The sequence below is a fragment of the Bubalus kerabau genome, chromosome 17, assembly GCF_029407905.1.
Source record: "Bubalus kerabau isolate K-KA32 ecotype Philippines breed swamp buffalo chromosome 17, PCC_UOA_SB_1v2, whole genome shotgun sequence".
NCBI lineage: Eukaryota > Metazoa > Chordata > Mammalia > Artiodactyla > Bovidae > Bubalus > Bubalus kerabau.
In genome coordinates, this window is record NC_073640.1 from 45485800 (window position 1) to 45492614 (window position 6815).

A 6815-nucleotide genomic window follows, 5' to 3' on the forward strand; every position below is an offset into this window, starting at 1 on the left:
AAGGGTGGTGTCATCTGCATATCTGAGGTTATTGATATTTCTCCCGGCAATCTTGATTCCAGCTTTTGTTTCTTCCAGTCCAGCGTTTCTCATGATGTACTCTGCATATAATTTAAATAAGCAGGGTGACAATATACAACCTTAACATACTCCTTTTCCTATTTGGAACCAGTCTGTTGTTCCATGTCCAGTTCTAACTGTTGCTTCCTGACCTGCATACAAATTTCTCAAAAGGCAGATCAGGTGGTCTGGTATTCCCATCTCTTGAAGAATTTTCCACAGTTTATTGTGATCCACACAGTCAAAGGCTTTGGCATAGTCAATAAAGCAGAAATAGATGTTTTTCTGGAGCTCTCTTGCTTTTTCCATGAGCCAGTGGATGTTGGCAATTTGATCTCTGGTTCCTCTGCCTTTTCTAAAACCAGCTTGAACATCAGAAAGTTCACAGTTCACATATTGCTGAAGCCTGGCTTGGAGAATTTTGAGCATTACTTTACTAGCGTGTGAGATGAGTGCAATTGTGCAGTAGTTTGAGCATTCTTTGGCAGTGCCTTTCTTTGGGATTGGAATGAAAACTGACCTTTTCCAGTCCTGTGGCCATTGCTGAGTTTTCCAAATGTGCTGGCATATTGAGTGCAGCACTTTCACAGCATCATCTTTCAGGATTTGGAATAGCTCAACTGGAATTCCATCACCTCCACTAGCTTTGTCTGTAGTGATGCTTTCTAAGGCCCACTTGACTTCTCATTCCAGGGTGTCTGGCTCTAGGTCAGTGATCACACCATCGTGATTATCTGGGTCGTGAAGATCTTTTTTGTACAGTTCTTCTGTGTATTCTTGCCATCTCTTCTTAATACCTTCTGCTTCTGTTAGGTCCATACCATTTCTGTCTTTTATCGAGCCCATCTTTGCGTGAAATGTTCCTTTGGTATCTCTGATTTTCTTGAAAAGATTCCTAGTCTTTCCCATTCTGTTGTTTACCTCTATTTCTTTGCATTGATCGCTGAAGAAGGCTTTCTTATCTCTTCTTGCTATTCTTTGGAACTCTGCATTCAGATGCTTATATCTTTCCTTTTCTCCTTTGCTTTTCACTTCTCTTCTTTTCACGGCTATTTGTAAGGCCTCCTCAGACAGCCATTTTGCTTTTTTGCATTTCTTTTCCATGGGGATGGTCTTGATCCCTGTCTCCTATACAATGTCACAAACCTCATTCCATAGTTCATCAGGCACTCTATCTATCAGATCTAGGCCCTTAAATTTATTTCTCACTTCCACTGTATAATCATAAGGGATTTGATTTAGGTCATACCTGAATGGTCTAGTGGTTTTCCCTACTTTCTTCAATTGAAGTCTGAATTTGGCAATAAGGAGTTCATGGTCTGAGCCACAGTCAGCTCCTGGTCTTGTTTTTGCTGACTGTATAGAGCTTCTCCATCTTTGGCTGCAAAGAATATAATCAATCTGATTTTGGTGTTGACCATCTGGTGATGTCCATGTATAGAGTCTTCTCTTGTGTTGTTGGAAGAGGGTGTTTGTTATGACCACTGCATTTTCTTGGCAAAACTCTATTAGTCTTTGCTCTGCTTCATTCACATACAAAATATTCAGATTAAATGTATTTATATATGTTTAAACTTCTTAATTTAATCGTGTTTGTGCTTCTTCAGAGCCCTGTTTCTGGTGTACCTGGTTTGAGACTGATGCAGGTAATTCGTGTTCTATGCCTTGGTGCATAGTGGGCCTCAAAAAATATTTGCATGTGGAACCTCATTAAGCCTCTTTCTATGACAGAAAGCTTATCCTGTCTGGCACAGAAAGACAGACAAACAAAAGCTGGCAAGCTATTGTATTTGCTCAGGTAACTGAAAAATTCAGGGGTGCATCCTCAGGCCTGGTTGAATGTAAAAACCTTCTTTCTCTGACTACTGACTTTGTTCATGAGCAGCCTCTTCCCACATCCTTGTAAGATGACCTTCAGCAGTTCTAAGCTTATCTTCCAGGTGTTCAGTTACCCTGTGGAAACGGATTTCTGTACTAGTTGCAACAAAAGTCCTGGACTTGAGTCTCACTGGCCCAGCTGGTGTCAAGGGGTCATTCTGAACCCCTACCTGTAAGCCAGGGGGATGGGGTTGCCATCATCAAAACTACAGGGATAATCAAGGGGTCATTAGCAAACGTACTCTAGGGTTCCATTTATATGACATTCTAGGAGAAAAGCAAAAAGGGATAAGAGTGAGGATATGAGTTGACCAGAAGGGGAAAGGTTGTATTTTATGCAGTGATGCAAATATTCTTTGGGCTTCTCTGTAGCTCAGCTGGTAAAGAATCTGCCTGCAATGCAGGAGAACCCTGTTCAATTACTGGGTCAGAAAGATCCTCTGGAGAAGGGATAGGCTACCCATACCAGTATCTTTGGCCTTCCCTGATAGCTTAACTGGTAAAGAATCCACCCACAGTGCAGGAGACTGGGATTTGATCCCTGGGTTGGCAAGATTCCCTGGAGAAGGGAACAGCTGCCCACACCAGTATTCTGGCCTGGAAAATTCCATGGACTGTATAGTCTGTGGGGTCACAAAGAGTAGGACATGACTGAGCAACTTTCACTTTCAAATATTCTTTATCTTGATTGCAGTGATGGTTACATAAATGCATATATTTGTCAAAAGCTGCAGAATGGTTCATCTATAAAGGGTGAATTTTGCTGTATGTACACTCAATAAATATGAATTTTCTTTGCAGCCAATTAAGCCAACTGTGTTCATTTCCCCATGGAGGCCCAACGTGCAATGGCTCCTCAGTAGTATGTAGCCTGTTGCTTATACCGGCTGCACTAAGGGACTTGGAGACAGCCCTTTCCAGCAGATACTCATGACCAGCATGCTGTCCCCAGTCTAGGCTCCAGACAGGTATAGGCAGCACCTTTAGAAAGCCCCAGGGCACAGGGACCAGGATTCACTTTGGCTGAGTCATAATGTCCATCCACAGCAAGCTGCAGAACAAGGATCATATGACTGAGGCCCCAGGGAAGGCCAAGTTCAAGTTTCCTGGCCTCCAGAAGATCTACATCTCCAAGTGGGGATTTACTAAGTTTAATGTGGATGAATTTGAGAACATGGTGGCAGATAAGCAGCTCATCTCAGAGGGCTATGGGGTCAGATACATCCCTAAGGGTGGCTCCCTGGACAAATGGCAGTCCCTGTACTCATGAGAGCCTCAGCATTGTCTCTTCCTTACTCAGGCCCACCAATACTTCTTACTTTTCTGTCAAAAAAAAAAAAAACTCTGAATTTTAAAGAGTCTTAAATATATAAAGAAAGCTTGCAAGATTTTTTTTTTTTAGGGAAAAATGCAAATTTCTGGATAAGATAGAACATTGCAAAGATGCTAATTCTTTCCAAATTAATGTATTGGATTTATACAGTCCTAAACAAAATACTAGCAAGTTTTGCAGGGGAAGAAATATGAAACTTGACAAAATGTTTTTAAAATTTATCTGGAAAGATAAATGACTGATAATGCCAGAAAAAGTTAAGAAAAAGAAAATAATGAGGGGAAATTGCCTTTACTCCACAAGTTTGGCTAATAAATTTCAGTCTGGATTGTGTGCATGTGCATGTATGTGTGCATTTATTTTGCTGGGGGTGTTGGGCATGTTTGAAGAAAGGAGTACGGAATTTCACAAGAACTTCTCAGAAAAGAGAATTCAATTCAAAACTAACTTTAAATCCTATTTAATTTTCAAAAATTAATGTATTTTAAAATCATACATTAAATGAGATTTTTTTATTCATCTGAAAAGGAAAATGATGGGCTTAATTTTTTTTAATCTCTACTGAAGTTAACTGAATTAAGTAATGTGATATATATATAATTTTTAATATCAGGAAATAAAGTATTTGTCTAACTTTAGGATGTAGATCAATTTCAAAGAATAGTGTCAAAACTACAAATGTTTTCAACCTTTGGGTTTTGGGGTTTTTAGTTTTTTTGTTTTCTCTGTACATAATGATTGCCAGGCATTGCGCTAAGCATTTGGGTGAAAGGTACTATAATAAAAGAGTTCTGCTGTTTCTAACTTGGCTTACTTGCTCTCTGCATAGAATTCAACAATAAATTAAAATCACAAAAAAAGGTAGGAGTCATCTGAAGTCACACAACCTTGAAATGAGCATTACTAATCAATGGAATCATCTCTTCATTTATAGATTTTTTTTTTTATTCATGCACATATATGCATATATTTTTTGCATAAATAATATTACCATGCTCTTCCTGTGCTCATTCTCTTACAACACCACATCCCATATCTGCTCTGCCAGATAACCCATGTTAACAACCTGTAAGTTTCCCCATATTCATATATCCCATACACACCTATACAAAGAACTCTATATAATCTTATTTACATATTTATGTCATTCATATGCTGCTACTTTTTGGAGTATTTTTCATTGTTTGACTTACAAAAATGATATATCTTACACACTTTTCTGCATTTTATTTTTCCTACTTAACAATACCTCATAGCAATTCCTCAAAGTCACTGAATATAGCTCCAACTCCTCCTTGTCAATGGCTGCATGCTATGCCATGGTAAAGCCATACCTCACCTTCTTTAGCCATGCTGGTTGCAAAATTTGCTCTGTTTTCAATTTCTGACCCATGCAAACAACACTGTAGTTAACACCCTTGTACACGAGTCTGTCCTTATGTATTAGTCATTTCATTTCTAAGGGGTCATTTTACTGGAGGATAATCACAGGAATAGCATGTGTATTCCTAAGTGTTACCAGACTGCTTGCCCAAAGGGTTATAACACTACATTTTCACTAACAACTTTGAGACCATCCTTTTTCCCCATGCCTACCAATATTAGTTGATAATAGATCTTTTTTTTAAATATAAAATCTCATTATTAATCTAAGTTATATTTCCTTGACTATTGAATGACTTTAAGAAGAAACATAATGAGACATTTCAATTAAAATCAAGAAGTATCCTGAAGTCACCACTATAACTATTATTATCATACAGTTTTCTTGAATGCTCTAGCACTGTGCTAATAGAAATTTCTTCACTGGTGGAAATAGTCTCTATTCTGTGCTATCCAGTATGATAACCCCTAGTCATATGTGACTACTGAGCAATTGAAATGTGGCTTGTGTGACAGAGGGACTGAATTTCACTTTTGCTTAATTTAAATTCTAATAAGCAGATGTGGTCAGTGGCTACGATACTGGATAGGGCAGTTCTAGACAATGCAAAACACAGAGTGAAAATGATGGCTACAAACATCAAAATATACAAACAAATTTATCTTTTTGCTGTTGTATACCTAGACAACCCACAATATTTCAACAGGTAAGACGGAAAAAAACCCCACTACAAGTAATTAAACAATTGTAAGGTAACTATATATAAGCTAAATATGTAAAAGCCAATAGCTACTTTACTTAGTATTAAGTACTTCGAATAGAATTAGGAAAAATCATTCCATTTACAACAAAAATGACAAAACATTAAAGAATACATTTAACAGGACAGTCACAGGATGCATATGACTCAAATTTTAAGTTGTAATGAAAAGAGTAAAACAAAGCCAAATGCCTAGAAAAGTGTACCAGGCTCTTGGATGAGAAAATATTATATATGTATGTGTGTGTGTGTGTATATATATATATTCTTTTATTTTTATTTTTTTAAACTTAATGCAATTCCAACTAGAATTTTAAAAGGCTAACTTATTTTTCAATTCACATATTAATAGAAGAATATGCCTAAAACTTGCTCCAAAAATATAGGGGGGAAAGGTGGGTGGAGACTCACTTTATGACTTCTAAGAATCTTCTCAAAAGCCATTATAATGAAAATCAACATAATACTGACATATGAATAGGCAAATAGATTCTTGGAAATTAATTGAAAATCCAGAATTTGATCCCCATTGGTGTGAAATTCATATCGGACAAAGACAGTGTTTTATTCAATGTGAAAAATGGACCATTGAAGCAATGTGAAAGTCATTCAGTCATGTCTATACAGTCCATGGAGTTCTCCAGGCCAAAATACTGGAGTGGGTAGCCTTTACCTTCTTCAGGGGATCTTCCCAACCCAGGGGTCAAATCCAGGTCTCCCACATTGCAAGAGGATTCTTTACCCACTGAGCCACAAGGGAAGCCCAAGAATACTGGAGTGGGTAGCCTATCCCTTCTCCAGAGAATCTTCCCCACCCAGGAATCAAAGCAGGGTCTCCTGAATTGCAGGCAGATTCTTTACAAACTGAGTTATCAGGGAAGCATTTACTTAATAATGCTGGCAAAACTGGTTATCCAAATGAAATAAAATTTGAAAGACTTTTATCCCAGTGGCTCAGATGGTAAAGAGTCCGGCTGCAGTGCGGGAGACCTGGGTTCTCCCTGGGTTGGGAAAATCCCCTGGAGAAGGAAATGGCAACCCACTTCAGTATTCTTGCCTGGAAAATCCCATGAATGGAGGAGCCTGGCAGGCTACAGTCTATAGGGTTGCAGAGAGTCGGACACGACTGAGCAACTTCACATCCCACAATCAGAGGCAAAAAATAAATTTCAACAAGCTAAAAGGTTCAAATAAAACAAAGAAATTTTACCAGAAAATCAGAAGATGATTCACACAATCCAAGTGTTAATATCACCTTTCTAAATAATAAGAATGGAAACTCATTTTTTATTTATTTTTAATTGGAGGATAATTGCTTTATAATATTGTGCTGGTTTCTGCCATATATCAACTTGAATCAGCCATAGGTATATATGTCCCCTCCCTTTTGAACCTCCCTC

General features: G+C 38.0%; 1 pseudogene; it reads left to right on the forward strand.

Annotated features, from left to right (window-relative positions):
* The first annotated feature begins 2733 nt into the window (after positions 1–2733).
* LOC129632674 (uncharacterized) lies at positions 2734–2851 on the forward strand (annotated as a pseudogene).
* Positions 2852–6815: the final 3964 nt, after the last annotated feature.